The 23,129-nt window shown below is 53.6% G+C and overlaps 1 protein-coding gene across 3 annotated transcripts in view; it reads right to left on the minus strand.

Annotated features, from left to right (window-relative positions):
* The window catches only part of PPP1R1A (protein phosphatase 1 regulatory inhibitor subunit 1A), an 81,172-nt gene that overhangs the window by 34,023 nt on the left and 24,020 nt on the right, over positions 1-23,129 (minus strand). The gene's annotated exons all lie outside the window — the stretch shown is intronic.

Here is a 23,129-nt window from a genome sequence, read left to right on the forward strand (position 1 = left end):
AAAGTTGCAAGGAGGTGGGAGTTCGCTCTGGGATTCTGGTTCTGTATCACCTCCCAGCTGAGGATCCCAAAGCACCGTACAAATATAAATGACTCCTCCCCTGGGCAGGTAGAGAAAGAATGTTGTCACCACTTTATAGATGGGGAAACTGAGGCATGAGAGAGGCCCATGGTCACACATAAAATTGATGACAAACATGAGTATAGAATCCAGGTCTCCTGTCTTGAACCACAAGCCCAGTCTCACTCCTCCGTTAGTGTATCTAACATGGCAACATGCAGCAATATTGACTAGAGCTGTCCAAAAATTTCCATTAATATTTTTGGATGGAAAATGGCTTTTGGACCAAATGGAAATTTTCAAAAAATAATTTCCATTTCCATTGAAAATGGGTTTTTGTCAAAAATACAAAACCCCAAAAGCTGAGATATTTTGGTTTAAATCTGTTTTTTTTCCCAGTTTTTCACCAGAAACAAAACTGTTTTTCAAAGGAAAATTGCAGCAGAATGGCTAAACTTTTCACGGGGGGAAATGATTGCCCAACCAGCTCCGCTATTCCCTTATGTAACACGGGCTTTGTCTGTGTTTACAGAGCTGCAGGACTTACTGAAGAAACTACCTACACCCACGGGAGAGCTTCTCTCATCAGTTTCAGAGGAACAGCCGTGTTAGTCTGTATTCGCAAAAAGAAAAGGAGTACTTGTGGCACCTTAGAGACTAACCAATTTATTTGAGCATGAGCTTTCGTGAGCTACAGCTCACTTCATCAGATGTTTCCACGGTAAACATCTGATGAAGTGAGCTGTAGCTCACGAAAGCTCATGCTCAAATAAATTGGTTAGTCTCTAAGGTGCCACAAGTACTCCTTTTCTTCTCTCATCAGTGTAGGTACTCCACCTCCGTGAGAGGCTTGTTGCTATGTTGACAGGAGAAGCCCTTCTGTTGACTGCACTGTCTGCACCAGGAGCTAGGACAGTGTAACCGTGTCACTCAAGGCTCCTGACGGACACAATGATACCAACATATGCTTGTAGTGTAGACCAGGGTACAGACAATGAAGGACAACGTCTCTTTAAGAAAAAGCTGCAAAAAGTGACGAGGGAGCCATACATTATTTATAACTGATACAATCATTGCATCAGCCCGGGGCAGCAAGCTTGCAGATCCATTGGATTACTGAAATAATGAGGTAGTGGCGCCCAGTGGATAGTGCTGCACCTGGTCTGCTCGGTGACCTTGGGAAAGTCAACTTCCTTGCTCTGTGCCTCAGTGTCCCCATCTGTAAAACAGGGATAATGATCCTGACCTCCCTGTAAAGCGCTTTGCGATCTACTGATGAAAAGCGCTAGACATGAGCTAGGGATTTCTACTTTCTAGAGTTTAGGATCTATAGTGTTACTCTTTTGAACATCTGGCCCACTTCTCTTGGCGTCTAAATGGGAGCTGAGGTCTTTTAAAAATCTGGCTCAGGAGGCAACACTGGATAGGAGGAAGGCTGGACTTGTAGGCAGGTTGTTGGGACTGTGGTAATGAGGGCTCAATTCCCAGCTCTGCCACAGCGTCCTGGTGTGACCTTGAGTTAATCACATAATCCCTCCCTTCTCTCCTCCTCTGGCATGCCTGCTAGGTTGTGAGCTCTTGGGGCAGGTGATGTGTTTGGACAGTACCCAGCACTTGGGTGTGATGGGAGTGCAAACAGGAATGAGTCTTGAGAGGATGTAGCTGGAGGCAAGGGTGTAAATCAGCAGAGCTCCAGCAAAGGAGCTGCTCCCTGACGCCTCTCTATAGTGCCATAAGTTTCTCCATGGCTGGGTGGCTTGGAGCCTAGGCAGCTTCCAGCAAGCTCAGCAGGATGCAGATGTCCTTTAAAATCAATGCCTTAAACAGTTCCTGGCAAACATGGAAAATATTGACTATAATAAGGTGCGTGGGCTAAATTATACCCAGTGCTGATAAACACTTGGCAATGACTGGGCTGTTTTGTGGTCCTGTTTAGCTCCACTCTTCCTCCTCCAACGAGGCTGCCTCTTATTAATAGCGCTCTTCATCGCCAGAGCACTTCAACAAGGGTAATTAATTAATCATTTAATCCGAGCGCTTGCTGTGTTCAACGCACGGTACAGCCATTAACCACCAGGGCACATTTAACAAAGTGATCACACCAAAGCTGGGCACTGCCCATTGCTCAGTACAGAGAGTGGAGCCCACCTGCGCTGTTCGATCATTTACATTTGTTTAGTTTGGGTGACAGGTGGCTGGATGGAGATGCATCAAGAGTGAAGCCTGACTAGCCAGGGGGCGGGGTCCCATGACAGCTGGGGGAGGCAGCTGACCAAGATAGAATTATAGCCTTGTACTTAAGGTGTTGTATTGAGACTCAGAAATTCTGGGTGCAATTCCTGGCTCTGCCACAGGTGCTTTGTGTGACCCTGGGGAAATCCCTTAGCCTTGGTCTACACTACGAGTTTAGGTCAAATTTAGCAGTGTTAGATCGATTTAACCCTGCACCCGTCCCCATGACGAAGCCATTTTTGTCGACTTAAAGGGCTCTTAAAATCGATTTCTGTACTCCTCCCCGACGAGGGGATTAGCGCTGAAATCGACATCGCCGGGTCGAATTTGGAGTAGTGTGGACGCAATTCAACAGTATTGGCCTCCGGGAGCTATCCCAGAGTGCTCCATTGTGACCACTCTGGACAGCACTTTCAACTCAGATGCACTAGCCAGGTACATAGGAAAAGCACCAGGAACTTTTGATTTTCATTTTCTATTTGGCCAGCCTGGCGAGGTCATCAGCACAGGTGACCATGCAGTCCCAGAATCACAAAAGAGCTCCAGCATGGACCGAACGGGAGGTACGGGATCTGATCGCTGTATGGGGAGAGGAATCCGTGCTGGCAGAACTCCGTTCCAAAAGACAAAATGCCAAAATATTTGAAAAAATCTCCAAGGGCATGAAGGACAGAGGCTATAACAGGGACCCGCAGCAGTGCCACATGAAAATTAAGGAGCTCAGGCAAGGCTACCAAAACACCAAAGAGGAAAACGGCCGCTCTGGGTCAGACCCCCAGACATGCAGCTTTTCTGTGATGAGCTGCATGCCATTCTAGGTGGTGCCCCTACCACTACCCCGCCCCTGTACGTGGACTCCTGTGTGAAAGTAGAATGAATTATATTGAAATTATAATTCATTAAAGAAATGCTGCTTGAAAGGTTTGTTGAAATATAGTTGTCAGGAAGAGAAACATTAAGGAGTGTGAGACAATGGGTCCTCAAACTAATTAATTTAGCGCTCCTACTGAGCTAGGAGATTGGTAAACTTTAGTATGCTAATAAGATATGTATGTATATTTGTCAGATTCTGCTTCCTTTTGTCTCCTATGTTAAATTGGCTTTGGCTTATCTGTATAAATAAGTTAGCTTGAGCTTTTGCAGGGAGCTCACATATATCTGGGTGCATTGGCAAAGCGCTTTGCTAATAAACAGAGTGGTCTGACAAATTCAGTGAGTCTTGCATCTGACTTTGACACCTGCAAGGAAGTAGTCTCACGCAACAGGGATGAGGATTTTGGGGACGAGGTAGATGATGAGGAGGAGGATGAAACCGTTCTCCCCGACAGCCAGGAACTGTTTATCACCCTGGAGCCAATACCCTCCCAAGGCGGCTCCCAGAGCTTGAAGGTGGAGAAGGCACCTCTGGTGAGTGTACCTTTGTAAATATAATACATGGTTTAAAAGCAAGCGTGTTTAATGATTAATTTGCCCTGAAGACTTGGGATACATTCATGGCCAGTACAGCTACTGGAAAAGTCTGTTAACATGTCTGGGGATGGAGTGGAAATCCTCCAGGGACATCTCAGTGAAGCTCTCCTGGAGGTACTCCCAAAGCCTTTGCAAAAGGTTTCTGGAGAGGGCAGCCTTATTCCATCCTCCATGGTAGGACACTTTACCACCCCAGGCCAGTAGTACGTAGTCTGGAATCATTGCATAACAAAGCATGGCAGCGCATGATCCCGGTGTTTGCTGGCATTCAAGCAACATCCGTTCTTTATCTCTCTGTGTTATCCTCAGGAGAGTGATATCATTCATGGTCACCTGGTTGAAATAGGGGAATTTTATTAAGGGGACGTTCAGAGGCAGCCGTTCCTGCTGGGCTGTTTGCCTGTGGCTGAAAAGAAATCATTCTCGCTGTTAGTCATGCGGTGGGGGGAGGGGTGCAGCGATCATCCCACAGAATTGGGTCGGCGGGTGGGGGGAACTTTGTACCAAAAGCACATGTGCTATGTAATGTTAACAGCTTGGTTCACTGTGAAAGAGTCTACCCATTGTTCTCTAAAATGTGTCTTTTTAAATACTACTCTCCCTTTTTTTCCTCCCGCAGCGCCAAATCATAGAATCATAGAATATCAGGGTTGGAAGGGACCTCAGGAGGTCATCTAGTCCAACCCCCTGCTCAAAAGCAGGACCAATCCCCAATTAAATCATCCCAGCCAGGGCTTTGTCAAGCCTGACCTTAAAAACTTCTAAGGAAGGAGATTCCACCACCTCCCTAGGCAACGCATTCCAGTGTTTCACCACCCTCCTAGTGAAAAAGTTTTTCCTAATATCCAACCTAAACCTCCCCCACTGCAACTTGAGACCATTACTCCTTGTCCTGTCCTCTTTTACCACTGAGAATAGTCTAGAACCATCCTCTCTGGAACCACCTCTCAGGTAGTTGAAAGCAGCTATCAAATCCCCCCTCATTCTTCTCTTCTGCAGACTAAACAATCCCAGTTCCCTCAGCCTGTCCTCATAAGTCATGTGTTCCAGACCCCTAATCATTTTTGTTGCCCTTCGCTGGACTCTTTCCAATTTATCCACATCCTTCTTGTAGTGTGGGGCCCAAAACTGGACACAATACTCCAGATGAGGCCTCACCAATGTTGAATAGAGGGGAACGATCACGTCCCTCGATCTGCTCGCTATGCCCCTACTTATACATCCCAAAATGCCATTGGCCTTCTTGGCAACAAGGGCACACTGCTGGCTCATATCCAGCTTCTCGTCCACTGTCACCCCAGGTCCTTTTCCGCAGAACTGCTGCCTAGCCATTTGGTCCCTAGTCTGTAGCTGTGCAATGTTTCAACGCTCCCCCTAACATCTCCATCCCAGAGGCTTGCGCAGATAAGGTGGAAAAAAGGCACTCGCAATGAAATGTTCTCTGAGCTCCTGCAGTCCTCCTGCACTGAAAGAGCTCAGCAGAACGCGTGGAGGTAAGCAATGTCAGAGTCCAGGAAAGCACAAAATGAATGTGAGGAGAGGAGGGACACGCGAGAGGAGAGGAGGGACAAGCGAGAGGAGAGGTGGCGTCAGCGTGATGAGAGGAGGCAGGAGGCAATGCTGAGGCTAGTGGAGGATCAAACTGATATGCTCCGGCATATGGTTGAGCTGCAGGAAAGGCAGCAGGAGCACAGACCCACTGCAGCCCCTGTGTAACCAACCGCCCTCCTCCCCAGGTTCCATAGCCTCCTCACCCAGACACCCAAGAACACGGGGGGGCGGAGGGGCCCTCTGGGCTCCCAACCACTCCACCCCAGAGGACTGCCCGAGCAACAGAAGGCTGACATTCAATAAGTTTTGAAGTGCAGTATGGCCTTGTCCTTCCCTCCTTCCTTCCTCCACCACCCCACCCGGTGCTTCCCTCCTCCCGCACCCCTCCCGGGCTACCTTGGCAGTTATCCCCCTATTTGTGTGATGAATTAATAAAGAGTGCATGAATTTGAAACAACAATGACTTTATTGCCTCTGCAAGTGGTAATCGAAGGTGGGAGGGCGGTTGGCCTACAGGGAAGTAAAGTGAACCAAAGGGCGGGGGTTTTCATCAAGGAGAAATAAACAGAACTGTCTCACCGTAGTCTGGCCAGTCATGAAATTGGTTTTCAAAGCTTCTCTGATGTGCACCGCGCCCTGCTGTGCTCTTCTAACCTCCCTGGTGTCTGGCTGCACATAACCAGCAGCCAGGCAATTTGCCTCAACCTTCCACCCCGCCATAAATGTCTCCCCCTTACTCTCACAGATATTGCGGAGCGCACAGCAAGCAGTAATAACAGTGGGAATATTGGTTTCGCTGAGGTCCAACCAAGTCAGTAAACTGGGCCAGCGCCCTTTTAAATGTCCAAATGCACATTCTACCACCAGTCTGCACTTGCTCAGCCTGTACTTGAACAGCTCCTGACTACTGTCCAGGGTGCCTGTGTACGGCTTCATGAGCCATGGCATTAAGGGGTAGGCTGGGTCCCTGAGGATAACTATAGGCATTTCAACATCCCCAGTGGTTATTTTCTGGTCTGGAAAGTAAGTCCCTTGCTGCAGCCGTTCCCACAGACCAGAGTTCCTGAAGACGTGGGCGTCATGTACCTTTCCCAGCCATCCCACGTTGATGTTGGTGAAACATCCCTTGTGATCCACAAGTGCTTGCAGCACCATTGAAAAGTACCCCTTGCGGTTTACGTACTGGCTGCCAAGGTGCTCCGGTGCCAAGATAGGGATATGGGTTCCGTCTATCGCCCCACCACAGTTAGGGAATCCCATTGCAGCAAACCCATCCACTATGACCTGCACATTTCCCAGGGTCACTACCCTTGATAGCAGCAGCTCAGTGATCACATTGGCTACTTGGATCACAGCAGCCCCCACAGTAGATTTGCCCACTCCAAATTGATTCCCCACTGACCGGTAGCTGTCTGGCATTGCAAGCTTCCACAGAGCTATCACCACTTGCTTGTGAACTTATGGGGGCTGCTCTCATCTTGGTATTCTTGCGCTTCAGGGCAGGGGAAAGCAAGTCACAAAGTTTCATGAAAGTGCCCTTACACATGCCAAAGTTTCACAGCCACTGGGAATCGTCCCAGACCTGAAACACTATGCAGTCCCACCAGTCTGTGCTTGTTTCCCGGGCCCAGAATCGGCGTTCCACGGCATGAGCCTGCCCCATTGCCACCAGGATGGCCAAATAGCCCATACTTAGAGAGAAGTCTGTGTCCATGTCCTTGTCTCTCTCCTCACCGTGCTGCTGTTGCCTCCTCGCCTGCTTTTGCAGGTTCTGGTTCTGAACATACTGCAGGATAATGCGCAAGGTGTTTACAATGCTCATAACTGCCGCGGTGATCTGAGCGGGCTCCATGCTTGCCATGGTATGGCGTCTGCAGGAGAGTAGGAGTGCAGAGTTGAGTGGAAGCGGTGGCTGACGACGGATGCCATGAGAATAGATATTTATAGAGAACGACGAGAGGACCTGCGAGGTGGATTCATGAGAGCGGGAGAGCAGAGTTGCAGCAGAAGCGGGAGCCCATGACAGTCAACATGGAGAAATTTGCTATCAGGGCAAGAGCAGGAGAGCAGAGTTGCCGTGGAAGCGGTGGTTTGATGACGACGGTTAGCAGTCCTGCTGCACCATCTGCTGAAAGCAGTATGGTGTCCGCACGGAAAACAGGTGCAAAACGATTGTCTGCCGTTGCTTTCACGGAGGGAGAGGCGACTAACGACATGTACCCCAAACCACCCGCGACAATGTTTTTGCCCCATCAGGCACTGGAATCTCAACCCAGGATTTCAATGGGCGGCAGAGACTGCGGGAACTGTGGGATAGCTATCCACAGTGCAACGCTTCGAAAGTCGACGCTAGCCACAGCACTGTGGACGCACTCCGCCGACTTAATGTGCTTAGTGGGGACACTGTATAAAATTGCTTCCTAAAAAATCGACTTCTATACATTCGACCTAATTTTGTAGTGTAAAGTATTCAGTTTCCTAACTTTCCCCGATTTCGGGCTTCTTTCAATGGAACTTAGGAGCCTAAAAACCTTTGTGGATCCAGGCCTTAGTGTCTCTGGGCCTCAGCTCCTCATGTGTAACATGGGGAAATTATATAAAGTTAGTCTGTCTTGCCTAGTTAAGAGTGTGAGCTCCCTGGGGCAGGAAGTGCCCATCCAGCCGTAGTGATATGGGGCCCTGATCTCAGCTGTGTGTCTTTGCTTTCCATCTGGCTGGGTTCACCCCCTGCAGACAACCTTGTAAAGGAGCCTTGGTTCGCATGGACATTGTGGGGATGGCTGTTCTTGGTGCTGCTGCCCAGGGGGACAGTGTGTTTCACCCACCAATACCAAGCATTTGCTCTTTGCCCCAAAGATGCAGCTTGTGCCCTGTTTAAAAAGTTTTGGTCAACCAATCAGGGTGCATACACAGCACCATGGGGCTTTGGTGGCCAGTCACAGCCAGGATGAGCTGAGCTTGTGCTGCCCATGGAGAGGGGACCTTTCTCTCTCCTCTTTCACGGCCTGCAGCTCTGTGACAGCCCCAGCTGTAACATGGGCAGCTCTACGGAAGCCCAGGCCGAGTTGCCTGCGGGCAGCAGCACCACCCAGAATTGCCATAGCAGTGTCCCCTACAGCCCTGGTCCCTCTCACAGCTGGCCTGCTTCCTCTGGCCCCAGCCTGCTCCAGCACCCCCAGTCCTGGGGCCAGTGGTGGGGCCTGTGATTGTCAATTCAGTCCCTGCGCCAGGGCCATTCTCCTGCAGCTGCATACAGGGCCTTTCCCCTCCTGGCAGCAGTAAAGGGACATGGTGGGATGCAGAATCTCGCCCCCAGTCAAAGGAGGCCCAGCAAGTCACACCCCAGGCCAGGTGTCATAGAATAATAGACTATTAGGTTTGGAAGAGTCCTCAGGCAGTCATCTAGTTCAACTGCCTGCTTAAAGCAGGACCAATCCCAACTAAATCATCCCAGCCAGGGCTTTGTCAAGCCTGACCTTAAAAACCTCTAAGGATGGAGATTCCACCACCTCCCTAGGTAACCCATTCCAGTGCTTCACCACCCTCCTAGTGAAAGAGTGTTTCTTAATATCCAACCTAGACCTCCCCCACTGCAACTTGAGACCATTGCTCCTCGTTCTGTCATCTACCACCACTGAGAACAGCCGAGCTTCATCCTCTTTGGAACCCCCCTTCAGGTAGTTGAAGGCTGCTACCAAATCCCCGCCCCCACTTCTCTTCTGCAGACTAAATAAACCCAGTTCCCTCAGCCTCTCCTCGTAAGTCGTGTGCCCCAGCCCCCTAATCATTTTTGTTGCCCTCTGCTGGACTCTCTCCAATTTGTCCACATCTTTTCTGCAGTGGAGAGACCAAAACTGGACGCAATACTCCAGCTGTGACCTCACCAGTGCCGAATAGAGGGGAATAATCACTTCCCTCAATCTGCTGGCAGTGCTCCTATTAATGCAGCCCAACATGCTGTCAACAAGGGCACACTGCTGACTCATATCCAGCTTCTCGACCTCTTTAATCCCCAGGTCCTTTTCTGCAGCACTGCCCCTTAGCCAGTCAGTCCCCACCTTTAGCAGTGCATGGGATTCTTCTGTCCTAAGTGCAGGACACTGCACTTGTCCTTGTTTAAGCTCATCAGATTTCTTTTGGCCCAATCCTCCAATTTGTCTAGGTCACTCTGGACCCTATCCCTACCCTCGAGCTTATCTACCTACCTACTCCGCCCACCCTCCCACCCCATGACTTTCTGCTGGGGGGAGCCGCCGGCCCCAGGTGCCCAATGCAAGCTGAGCTGGTGCGGTGTCTCGCTGCGGTGTCTTTCTTCCGGCAGCTCACGGAGGCTACTAGATCGCATGCCCTGATTCTCATGGGTGACTTTAATTTTCCTGATATCTGCTGGGAGAGCAATACAGCGGTGCATAGACAATCCAGGAAGTTTTTGGAAAGCGTAGGGGACAATTTCCTGGCGCAAGTGCTAGAGGAGACAACTAGGGGGGGCGCTTTTCTTGACCTGCTGCTCACAAACTGGGTAGAATTAGTGGGGGAAGCAAAAGTGGATGGGAATCTGGGAGGCAGTGACCATGAGTTGGTTGAGTTCAGGATCCTGACGCAGGGAAGAAAGGTAAGCAGCAGGATACGGACCCTGGACTTCAGGAAAGCAGACTTCGACTCCCTCAGGGAACGGATGGCCAGGATCCCCTGGGGGACTGACTTGAAGGGGAAAGGAGTCCAGGAGAGCTGGCTGTATTTCAAGGAATCCCTGTTGAGGTTACAGGGACAAACCATCCCGATGAGTCGAAAGAATAGTAAATATGGCAGGCGACCAGCTTGGCTTAATGGTGAAATCCTAGCGGATCTTAAACATAAAAAAGAAGCTTACAAGAAGTGGAAGGTTGGACATATGACCAGGGAAGAGTATAAAAATATTGCTCGGGCATGTAGGAATGATATGAGGAGGGCCAAATCGCACCTGGAGCTGCAGCTAGCCAGAGATGTCAAGAGTAACAAGAAGGGTTTCTTCAGGTATGTTGGCAACAAGAAGAAAGCCAAGGAAAGTGTGGGCCCCTTACTGAATGAGGGAGGCAACCTAGTGACAGAGGATGTGGAAAAAGCTAATGTACTCAATGCTTTTTTTGCCTCTGTCTTCACTAACAAGGTCAGCTCCCAGACTGCTGCGCTGGGCATCACAAAATGGGGAAGAGATGGCCAACCCTCTGTGGAGATAGAGGTGGTTAGGGACTATTTAGAAAAGCTGGACGTGCACAAGTCCATGGGGCCGGACAAGTTGCATCCGAGAGTGCTGAAGGAATTGGCGGCTGTGATTGCAGAGCCATTGGCCATTATCTTTGAAAACTCGTGGCGAACTGGGGAAGTCCCGGATGACTGGAAAAAGGCTAATGTAGTGCCAATCTTTAAAAAAGGGAAGAAGCAGGATCCTGGGAACTACAGGCCAGTCAGCCTCACCTCAGTCCCTGGAAAAATCATGGAGCAGGTCCTCAAAGAATCAATCCTGAAGCACTTGCATGAGAGGAAAGTGATCAGGAACAGCCAGCATGGATTCACCTAGGGAAGGTCATGCCTGACTAATTTAATCGCCTTTTATGATGAGATTACTGGTTCTGTGGATGAAGGGAAAGCAGTGGATGTATTGTTTCTTGACTTTAGCAAAGCTTTTGACACGGTCTCCCACAGTATTCTTGTCAGCAAGTTAAGGAAGTACGGGCTGGATGAATGCACTATAAGGTGGGTAGAAAGCTGGCTAGATTGTCGGGCTCAACGGGTAGTGATCAATGGCTCCATGTCTAGTTGGCAGCCGGTATCAAGTGGAGTGCCCCAAGGGTCGGTCCTGGGGCCGGTTTTGTTCAATATCTTCATAAATGATCTGGAGGATGGTGTGGATTGCACTCTCAGCAAATTTGCGGATGATACTAAACTGGGAGGAGTGGTAGATACGCTGGAGGGGAGGGATAGGATACAGAAGGACCTAGACAAATTGGAGGATTGGGCCAAAAGAAATCTGATGAGGTTCAATAAGGATAAGTGCAGGGTCCTGCACTTAGGATGGAAGAACCCAATGCACAGCTACAGACTAGGGACCGAATGGCTAGGCAGCAGTTCTGCGGAAAAGGACCTAGGGGTGACAGTGGATGAGAAGCTGGATATGAGCCAGCAGTGTGCCCTTGTTGCCAAGAAGGCCAATGGCATTTTGGGATGTATAAGTAGGGGCATAGCGAGCAGATCGAGGGACGTGATCGTTCCCCTCTATTCGACATTGGTGAGGCCTCATCTGGAGTACTGTGTCCAGTTTTGGGCCCCACACTTCAAGAAGGATGTGGATAAATTGGAGAGAGTCCAGCGAAGGGCAACAAAAATGATTAGGGGTCTGGAACACATGAGTTATGAGGAGAGGCTGAGGGAGCTGGGATTGTTTAGCCTGCAGAAGAGAAGAATGAGGGGGGATTTGATAGCTGCTTTCAACTACCTGATAGGGGGTTCCAAAGAGGATGGCTCTAGACTGTTCTCAATGGTAGCAGATGACAGAACGAGGAGTAATGGTCTCAAGTTGCAGTGGGGGAGGTTTAGATTGGATATTAGGAAAAACTTTTTCACTAAGAGGGTGGTGAAACACTGGAATGCGTTACCTAGGGAGGTGGTAGAATCTCCTTCCTTAGAGGTTTTTAAGGTCAGGCTTGACAAAGCCCTGGCTGGGATGATTTAACTGGGAATTGGTCCTGCTTCGAGCAGGGGGTTGGACTAGATGACCTTCTGGGGTCCCTTCCAACCCTGATATTCTATGATTCTATTCTATGCACAGACCCAGAGCAGGTGCTGTCACTGCCTTTTGTTCTGGGTTGTGTTCCTGTTTTCTCAGTGCCTCTGATCAAACGCCAGTCTTGTACAAGCTGCGCTGGGCTGGGCCTCTATGCAAATATCAGCATCCTCCCTGAAACAGTCCTCTAGCACCAGCCCCTCCCACTGGGAAGGGTGGGCTATGAGGGCGAGCGATGGGGAGGGAAAGAGGGAGGAAACATTAGACCCGAAGAATTTGCTGAGCAGAGAGAGATGAGAGGAACTTACTTTGTGCTCAATAACTGTAGAGAGCAGCTGCAAACCCATAAGGGGCAGAATTGCCTTCGTTCGTAAGGCGCTGTCAGGGGGTACGTCATTGGTCCCCATCACCCGAGTATCTCAGCACCTTACCATCTTACCCTCCTCACCACGTCTCCTCACACCGCCTGGGAGGCAGGGCCAGGCCATTAGTACAGAGGGGGAACTGAGGCAGGAGTTTGGACTAGATGACCTTCTGGGGTCCCTTCCAACCCTGATATTCTATGATTCTATGATTCTATGAGGCATACAGACCTTAAGGGCTGGATTTTTATCTAGGCCCCTAAAGATGCAGCTATGTGACTAGCTCCCCACAAGGCACCTCCCTGCATCTTTAAGGTACCTTAGATACCCTTACAAATCTGACCCTAAGCCGCCTGCCATGTGCCACCCAGGGCCCCAGGGCCAGAGCAGATCTTCCAAGCCCCAGGTCATCACTTGAAGGACTCACCCCTCTTTTCTCTCCTCACGTGTCAACTCCTCTTTGCAATTGCTAAGCACCTGGCTCTCTGGGCCTGCGCTCGCTCGCTCGTAATCCTAAATCTCTCCAAATGCTGATTCCCAGTAGAATCATTTACTCTTCAGTGCCCTGAGGAGATGCTCATGAGACCTGGATTGGTGGCTGGAGTTCAGTGAGAGGGTGGGGAGGGAAACACCTCTGGTCCCTATGCAATAATAATCTGAGTCCTCCCTGCCTCCCCACTAGGCTGGGGGAGGGAAAGAGCTCTTTCATGCCTCTTCTCCTTGTTAGACGAGTTGCCATAGAAACCCACTATCCGAATTTTAAGCAGAGATTAAAAAAATACAAAAATGAATGTTTCCCCGGTGATTAAATTACTCGATTATCACCTGTTCCCACAGGAATGGTGTGAATGGAGAGCGCAGGCTGAGGGCTGGGAGGGGGAATCCAGCCATGCCCCCTGCCCACCCCAGTGCTCATCACCATGTGTGAGGGCCACGGTTGGAAGGTCTCAGTCCAGCTCGCCGTGGGCACGTGTCTGTCCAATCAACTAACTAGCCCCCTTCTTGGCACTCTCTGCTCAGAAGCCAGGGCCTCTGGGCCTGATCCTGTCGGGCAATGGCACCCACAGCTCCTAGCACCTCAGTGGGAGATGAGGGCACTTGGCCCCTTGGGGACCAGGCCCTGCAAGGCCCACAGGGCCTGAACTACCTCCCATCTCACTTGTCATAGCTCCTGGGAGACAAGCACCAGGACAGGAACTCCTGCCTGCCTGACCACCAGAGACCCTGCCTTCCAGGACATTGCTCCCTCCATCCGCAGACTGCAGCCCCTTGCAGGGTGGGTACCCTCTCGGTCTGACCCTACACCAGGGCATGGTGTGTAGGGCTGGGGAAGGACATGGCTGGGCACTAGGCGGGGCAGTAAGCAGCGATGTGTTTTACAGCTCACCTCTCATTTCCTGGACCAGCACGTCCCCAGCAGTGCCTCCACTCTCTCTGCAGCCCCCAGCCGTGCCCTGCTTCCAGCATCAGCCCAGCCCCCAAAGACTCATTGTGCAGTGCCTGCTCTGTCAGCTAGCCAGGATCTGCCCTGCCCCGGCCTGCGACAGGGGACCTGGGTGAGGCAGGTGCAGGCAGTGTGTGCTGCGGGACCCTCCACCACCCTCCGCATCTTTCCCTTCTGTCCCCAGGAGAGCTGTGAGGGGCAAGTTCTGCCTGGCTGTGCCCGGCCCCATGCACTTGGCTTTGCTCTGCTTGGGCAGATGGCAGGAGAAACAGGCTGCAAGGGCCAGCTCCGCAACGGGACTCCAAAGAAGCGATGCCGACTAGCACCTGCTGAGGATCTGGCCATAAACCTGCCCTGGTGCAGAGAGTGGTTGCAGCCAGGGTTGGCCTGGAGCAACATTACACGTCATGGGAGCCGAGGTTCACCATGGGACCTGAGCGTGTTGCAACATGAGCAATCTGCACAGAGACCCGAGTTCATACCTGGTCCCCCCTGTTCCAAGGCTGCAGTTTCACCAGGGAAGGGATTTGGTCCAGCCTGCTGGCTAGAGGAAGTGGGGCTGAGGGGTGATGGCTTGACAGCACTAACAGATCCTAGCACTCCCCGTGCTGCACCTGCCATGGCATCAGACACCATCGCAGCACGTTTGATCAGAGGCACTGAGAAAACAGGAACAAAACCCAGAACTAAAGGCAGTGACAGCACCTGCTCTGGGTCTGTGCAGCCAGACACCGCACCAGCTCAGCTTGCATTGGGCACCTGGAGCCAGCGGCTCCCCTCAGCAGAAAGTCATTGGGTGGGAGGGTGGGGGGTCAAGCGGGGCTGGACTCCTGTTCTGCTGAGAAGGGATGGTGTGAGGGAGACTCAGGGCCAGCCTCTGGCCTTGTTCACACTGGTGTAATTCATTGAATTCTCTGGGGCTGCTCTGTGGGGAGAGCATGACCTATATATGGTATGCAGGGCATCCCAGTGATGCCAGCCCAGCTGCCCAGGGCCTGGCCTGCAGGAGAAGAACACAGCTGGGGAGTCATTAACCAAATCTCCCTTTTCAAAGAGACATGGATTTAAACTGGCGGCAGAGAGAGGGGTAATGGAAATGTCTCCATGCTGCCAGCAGGGCGTCTGCGCTCTCCCTGCTCTCTGGCTTAGAGGGCACATCTCTTCTCCCTCCCTCCCTGCAGATGGGGAGGCAAGGGACAGGCTGTAATGGCCTGCAGGCCCTAGGAGCTGGACAGCCAGTTCTGATTCTCATGGCTTCACCCTCTGTAGGCACGTGCAGTCTGCTCCCATCACTGCTAAGGGAGTTTTATTCACCACCACGTTCCCATCGTTTAACCCTCGGCCATCCTCTAATGTGGGAGCTGTGATGCTGGCAGACCAGGTGCCAGCTTATGCCACGTCCCCATGCCTCAGCTGGATGCTGGCAAGTACACAGCTGGACTCAGTCTGGCTCACCTGTGTGCTGTGTGGTTACAATGGGTATTGGGTATAAGAATGTGTTTCGTGTTTAGACTCTATCGAATGTTTGTGAGCTGCTGGAGCATTAATCTCGCTTAGAGCCTCTGGATCCCACATTGTAAGGTCATATTTGAGCATTTGCATTGTGAGCCTCTGGGACTGTGTAGATCACCAGACAGGAGAGAGACATTGACTAGTGGGAAATGCTGGTCTCCAACAGAAGGTGTCGTGTCCTGCCTGACTAAGAAAGTCCATCGACACCAGACATTCCAGAGTGGAACCATAAAGAGGACAAAAGACTTTGTTATTTATTCTTCACACACCCCACCCATGAAGATGAGCCTTGCAAATGAATTCGTCCCATCAGCTAAGGGCTTGTCTACACTTACATTTTATAGCTCTCTAACTTACTGGCTCAGGGGTGTGAAAAATCACTCCCCTGAGCGCAGCAAGTCAGAGTGCTTTAAAGCGCTCATGTAGGCAGGCTCTGAGCACTGGGAGCTAATCCCCTCATGGAGGTGGAGTACCAGGAGCGCTGGGAGAGAGCTTTCCCAGTGCTCGTGCGCAACCACCCTCGCACTTGAAAGGGCTGCAGGAGTGTTCCCACGACAGCGCTTTGAAGTTTCCAGTGTAGCCATGCCCTAAGTTTGAAACTCAAAGCACAAGGGTGGAAGGGAATAAAACCCTAACAAAGAGGAACCGTATCTCACTGCTACTTGGTCTCTGGGTTTCTAGGCAGTTTCTAGGCATAAGCCAGGGATCCCCGGTGCTTATCCTGGGTTAGCCCTAAAGGACTGATAAAACTTGCTTATTATAGAAGCTTCTATTTCCTTTTGAAACTTAAGACTCTGTGTGTGTGTGTGTTTGTTTGTTTATTTACCTGCTTCACCCTTGTAAAGAACTCTCTGGTTTCATTTCCCTAGTTAATAAATCTGTATATAGTTTATTATAGGATTGGCTACAAGTGTTGTCTTTGATCTAAGGTGCCATTGACACGGGTAAGTGTCTGGTCCTTTGTGACTGGGAGTAACCTGACTATTGCTGCGATCCCTGGTGTAAGGGACCATCTGTCACAAGGGGATGCTCACCTGGATGGCAAGATAGATGGGAGTACCCAGGGGGACTGCGTGCAACTCCATGTTAAGGCTGGCATAGTGCCTGAGGAGTTTACACTAAATGGCTGGTTGGTGAAATCTCAGTACAGCTCTCACAGCCAGTTTGGAGGTTGGGCCCTGCTTCCTAACAGCCTGCCCCGAGGCTGATACTCATGCTTCATTGCAGGACAGCTTGGCAGGAGCGTCAAGTGGAACTGCCTGATGGCTCAGGCCAGCTCTGTACCCCACACCCCTCCAATCGTGCAGCTCACACTGGGTCCCATACCCTCAGTCAGGCAGCTCACACCAGGCCCGTACCCCTGATTGTGCAGCTCACGCCAGGTCCATACCCCCAATTGTGAAGCTTACGCTGGGTCCATACCCCCCATTGTGCAGCTCATGCCAAGTCCATACCCCTGGTCATGCAGCTCACGCTGTGTCCATACGGCCAGTCGTGCAGCTCACGCCATGTCCATAGCCCCAGGTCTGCAGCTTACGCCAGGTCTGTACCCCCAGTCATGCAACTCATTCCAGGTCCGTACCCCCAATTGTGCAGCTTACGCCAGGTCTGTACCCCCAATCATGCAGCTCACTCTGTGTCCATACCCACAGTTGTGCAGCTCACGCCGGGTCCATATGTTCAGCTCACACTGGGTCCATATACCCAATCATGCAGCTCACTCCGGGTCCGTAGCCGCAATCGTGTAGCTCACGCTGGGTCCGTAGCCCCAGTCATGCAGCTCATGCCAGGTCTGTAGCCCCAGTCATGCAGTTGTGGTTGAGACAGAGACAGAGAGCAGAGGGCTTTGAGTCACTTTTGTGTTCCTGAAGCCTAGGGCAGGATTCCCAGCCTTCCTGGTGTGAGTTAGAGCCACCTCAGGGCTATTCTAACTCATATTCTGCTCCCATGGCCTCCTATGGGTGCTGGGGAGCAGAGCTGAGCAGAAGTCCCCTGCCCCTTATGCTGCCCTGCTCCAGTCCCTACACGAGGGGTACCCTACTTACAGGGGTTTTTCAGGAAGCTGTTCCCACCCTCATCCAGGCCCCTTTGTGTTGCCAGCATGGCCCAAGTGGGCCTTAATGTCATTGCTAACCAGGCCCACTATCCTAAGGCCACAGCTTTCAAATGGAGCTGGTCCTCCATATGTCCAGAAACTGCCTCCCACCCCCTACATCAGCCCTGCTTCCCTGACCCCTCCCATCACCCCTCCATTCTCCGCCTGTGCCCCACTGGTCAGCTTCCCTCGCTCTCCCTCCTCGCCTTGCATTCATTACCGTTCTCTCTGCCAGCACAGCGGCTCAGGGGTACACGGCCCGGGCAGCCCCCTCCCACCCCACCACGGCAATGTCCCAGGTGAAGTGCAGGCCCCATCCCTGCTGCTCCTCCCTGGGGTCATTCTGGCGACAGCAGCCAAGCAGGCCACGCTGAAGCAGTGTCTCCTCTGCCCTGGGGACGAGCTTTCACCTGGTGGAACCAAGAGCAGCTGCTGGAGGAATTGACATGGGTGTCTCTCCAGTTTGGGGGGTTTGAGATGGTGGCTCAGGGCCCCATACCAGCATCACACCATCTCCTCTCCCAGACTCTGTCTTTCGGCCCCAAGCAGCACTGGGCATGGTCTGACTGTCCCCTTAAAGCCCTTGGCATGGTGTGGGCCCTGGCTCCTCCCGACGGGTATTTATGCTACTTGCAACCTCCTATGCCAGCTGGTGATTGGGGTCCAGGGGAGGGGCCCTTGCCCCATGCCCCTCCTAGCTGCTCCCCCAAACCCTCACTTCTAAACAAATTTATTTGAACCCCAAGATGTTATTTTTGCTCCTCTAGTTTGGTGGCCTGGGCACTGGGGAGGAGGTTTCCAGCATTAGCTAGTCCCCCTCCTCAGTCTCTGTTTCAGAGCGAAAAGGGCATTTTATTAATAAACAGAATGCCATAAAACACGTCTGATGGGTTCTTGGAGGAGAGGTCCATCAATGGCTATTTGCCAGCATGGGCAGGAATGGTGTCCCTTGCCTCTGTTTGCCAAAAGCTGGTAATGGGTGACAGGGGATGGATCACTTGGCGATTACCTGTTCTGTTCATTCCCTCTGGGACCCCTGGCATTGGCCACTGTCAGAAGACAGGATAGTGGGCTAGAAGGGACCTTTGGGCTGACCCAGTATGGCCGTTTTTATGTTCCTATGATACGCCCCGGCCCACCTTTATTGCCTTCAGTCCAATGATCTCAAAGTACTCTATAGACACCAATGATTTAACCTTCATAACCCCACAGCAGACGATCAGTGTCATTATCCCCATGGGACAAAATGGGGAAAGTGAGGCACAGAGGGCTGAAGTGACTTGCCCAAGGTCACCCAGCTAAATCAGAACAGAGCTGGGAGCAGATTCCCAGCTCCCTCCCTGCAACCGTTAGACCCCATTCCCCACCCAGAGCCAAAGACAGAACCTATGAGTCCAGGCCCCCCAGCCCCACCACTCTCACCACTGAACATCACTCCTCTCCCAGAGCCAGGAATAGAGCCCAGGAGTCCTGAGTCACCAGGCCTGTGTTCCAACCATGGACCTACACACCTGCCCTCCATAACCCTGAAAGGGGGATGACTCCATTGCTGCTGCTACTCCCTGCCCCACAGCCAGGGCCCTTTGCTCCCTGCCCCAGAGGTGCTGGGAGTTTTGCTGCTTTCCTTTCTTTGCTATTTCTACATCAATCTCCACCATCGATTGACCATTGCCATGGAGAACAATTACTATGGGAACATCAGACCGTGCTGAGAGTGCGTCTGTCTGTGTGTGTGTATGTCTGTTTGCATGAACATGCGTGACTGCCAACATGCATGTGTCTCAAGCTATGTGAGCTTGTGTGAGTGAAAGGAAAGGGAAAGATTATGTTCGCTGTGCGTGCAACTGTGAGTGTGTGTGCATGGGACAGTGTGCGTGTGTGTGCGTGGAACAGTGTGTGCGTGTGTTCATGGGACAGTGCGTGTGTGGCATGGAACAGTGTGTGCATGGGATAGTTTGCATATGTGCGCAGGGGAAAGTATGTGTGTGTGGGACAGTGTGCATGTGTGTGCATGGGGCAGTGTGTGCATGGGATAATGTGCATGTATGCACGTGGGACAGTGGGAATGGGACAGTGTGCACTTGTGCACATGGGACCGTGCATGTGTGTGCATGGGACAGTGTGTGAGGGATAGTGTGTGTGCGACAGGGTGCACATGTGTGTAGGACAGTGTGTGGCGGACAGAGTGCGCATGGGACAGTGTGCGTTTGGGACAGTGTGCGTATGCGCGTGGGACAGTGTGCGTATGCGCGTGGGACAGCGTGCGTATGTGCGTGGGACAGTGTGCGCGTGGGACAGCGTGCGCGTGGGACAGTGTGCGTATGCGCATGGGACAGCGTTCGTATGCGCGTGGGACAGCGTGCGCGTGGGACAGTGTGCGTATGCGCGTGGGACAGTGTGCGCGTGGGACAGTGTGCGTATGCGCATGGGACAGCGTTCGTATGCGCGTGGGACAGCGTGCGCGTGGGACAGTGTGCGTATGTATGTGGGACAGCGTGCGCGTGGGACAGTGTGCGTATGTGCGTGGGACAGTGTGCGCGTGGGACACTGTGCGTATGTGCGTGGGACAGTGTGCGCGTGGGACAGCGTTCGTATGCGCGTGGGACAGCGTGCGCGTGGGACAGCGTGCATATGCGCGTGGGACAGTGTGCGCGTGGGACAGTGTGCGTATGCGCGTGGGACAGCATGCGCGTGGGACAGTGTGCGCGTGGGACAGCGTTCATATGCGCGTGGGACAGCGTGAATGTGGGACAGCGTGCGTATGCGCGTGGGACAGTGTGCGTATGTGCGTGGGACAGCGTGCGCGTGGGACAGCGTGCATATGCGCGTGGGACAGTGTGCGCGTGGGACAGTGTGCGTATGCGCGTGGGACAGCATGCGCGTGGGACAGTGTGCGCGTGGGACAGCGTTCATATGCGCGTGGGACAGCGTGAATGTGGGACAGTGTGCGTATGTGCGTGGGACAGCGTGCGCGTGGGACAGCGTGCGCGTGGGACAGTGTGCGTATGCGCGTGGGACAGCGTGCGCGTGGGACAGTGTGCGTATGTGCGTGGGACAGCGTGTGCGTGGGACAGTGTGCGTATGCGCGTGGGACAGTGTGCGCGTGGGACAGCGTGCGCGTGGGACAGTGTGCGTATGCGCGTGGGACAGTGTGCGCGTGGGACAGTGTGCGTATGTGCGTGGGACAGTGTGCACGTGGGACAGCGTGCGCATGTGCGTGGGACAGTGTGCGTATGCGCGTGGGACAGTGTGCGCGTGGGACAGTGTGCGTATGTGCGTGGGACAGCGTGCGCGTGGGACAGTGTGCGCGTGGGACAGTGTGCGTATGCGCGTGGGACAGTGTGCGCGTGGGACAGTGTGCGTATGTGCGTGGGACAGTGTGCGCGTGGGACAGCGTTCGTATGCGCGTGGGACAGCGTGCGCGTGGGACAGTGTGCGTATGCGCGAGGGACAGTGTGCGCGTGGGACAGCGTGCGTATGTGCGTGGGACAGTGTGCGCGTGGGACAGCGTGCGTATACGCGTGGGACAGTGTGCGCGTGGGACAGCGTTCGTATGCACGTGGGACAGTGTTCGCGTGGGACAGCGTGCGCGTGGGACAGCGTGCGTATGCGTGTGGGACAGTGTGTATATGTGCATGGGACAGCGTGCGCGTGGGACAGCGTGTGCGTGGGACAGCGTGCGTATGCGCGTGGGACAGTGTGTGTATGTGCATGGGACAGCGTGCGCGTGGGACAGCGTGCGCGTGGGACAGCGTGCGTATGCGCGTGGGACAGTGTGCGCGTGGGACAGCGTGCGTATGTGCGTGGGACAGTGTGCGCGTGGGACAGCGTGCGTATACGCGTGGGACAGTGTGCGCGTGGGACAGCGTTCGTATGCGCGTGGGACAGTGTTCGCGTGGGACAGCGTGCGCGTGGGACAGCGTGCGTATGCGCGTGGGACAGTGTGTATATGTGCATGGGACAGCGTGCGAGTGGGACAGCGTGTGCGTGGGACAGCGTGCGTATGCGCGTGGGACAGTGTGTGTATGTGCATGGGACAGCGTGCGCGTGGGACAGCGTGCGCGTGGGACAGCGTTCGTATGCGCGTGGGACAGCGTGCACGTGGGACAGCGTGCGTATGTGCGTGGGACAGCGTGCGCGTGGGACAGTGTGCATAAGCGCGTGGGACAGTGTGCGCGTGGGACAGTGTGCGTACGCGCGTGGGACAGTGTGCGCGTGGGACAGCATTCGTATGCGCGTGGGATAGTGTGCGCGTGGGACAGCGTGCGTATGCGCGTGGGACAGTGTGCGCGTGGGACAGTGTGCATATGTGCGTGGGACAGCGTGCGCCTGGGACAGTGTGCGTACGCGCGTGGGACAGTGTGCGCGTGGGACAGCGTGCGTATGTGCGTGGGACAGTGTGCGCGTGGGACAGCGTGCGTATACGCGTGGGACAGTGTGCGCGTGGGACAGCGTTCGTATGCGCGTGGGACAGTGTTCGCGTGGGACAGCGTGCGCGTGGGACAGCGTGCGTATGCGCGTGGGACAGTGTGTATATGTGCATGGGACAGCGTGCGAGTGGGACAGCGTGTGCGTGGGACAGCGTGCGTATGCGCGTGGGACAGTGTGTGTATGTGCATGGGACAGCGTGCGCGTGGGACAGCGTGCGCGTGGGACAGTGTGCGCGTGGGACAGCGTGCGCGTGGGACAGCGTGCACGTGGGACAGCGTGCGTATGTGCGTGGGACAGTGTGCGCGTGGGACAGCGTGCGTATACGCGTGGGACAGCGTTCGTATGCGCGTGGGACAGTGTTCGCGTGGGACAGCGTGCGCGTGGGACAGCGTGCGTATGCGCGTGGGACAGTGTGTATATGTGCATGGGACAGCGTGCGAGTGGGACAGCGTGTGCGTGGGACAGCGTGCGTATGCGCGTGGGACAGTGTGTGTATGTGCATGGGACAGCGTGCGCGTGGGACAGCGTGCGCGTGGGACAGTGTGCGCGTGGGACAGCGTTCGTATGCGCGTGGGACAGCGTGCACGTGGGACAGCGTGCGTATGTGCGTGGGACAGCGTGCGCGTGGGACAGCATGCGCGTGGGACAGTGTGCATAAGCGCGTGGGACAGTGTGCGCGTGGGACAGTGTGCATACGCGCGTGGGACAGTGTGCGCGTGGGACAGCATTCGTATGCGCGTGGGATAGTGTGCGCGTGGGACAGCGTGCGTATGCGCGTGGGACAGTGTGCGCGTGGGACAGTGTGCATATGTGCGTGGGACAGCGTGCGCCTGGGACAGTGTGCGTACGCGCGTGGGACAGTGTGCGCGTGGGACAGTGTGCGTATGCGCGTGGGACAGTGTGCGCGTGGGACAGTGTGCGTATGTGCGTGGGACAGCGTGCGCGTGGGACAGTGTGCGTATGCGCGTGGGACAGCGTGCGCGTGGGACAGCGTGTGTATGCGTGTGGGACAGTGTCCGCGTGGGACAGTGTGCGTATGTGCGTGGGACAGCGTGCGCGTGGGACAGTGTGCACGTGGGACAGCGTGTGCGTGGGACAGTGTGCGTATGTGCGTGGGACAGTGTGTGTATGCGCGTGGGACAGTGTGCACGTGGGACAGTGTGCGTATGCGTGTGGGACAGCGTGCGCGTGGGACAGTGTGCGCGTGGGACA

The sequence above is a fragment of the Lepidochelys kempii genome, chromosome 20, assembly GCF_965140265.1.
Source record: "Lepidochelys kempii isolate rLepKem1 chromosome 20, rLepKem1.hap2, whole genome shotgun sequence".
In the NCBI taxonomy this organism is placed as follows: domain Eukaryota; kingdom Metazoa; phylum Chordata; order Testudines; family Cheloniidae; genus Lepidochelys; species Lepidochelys kempii.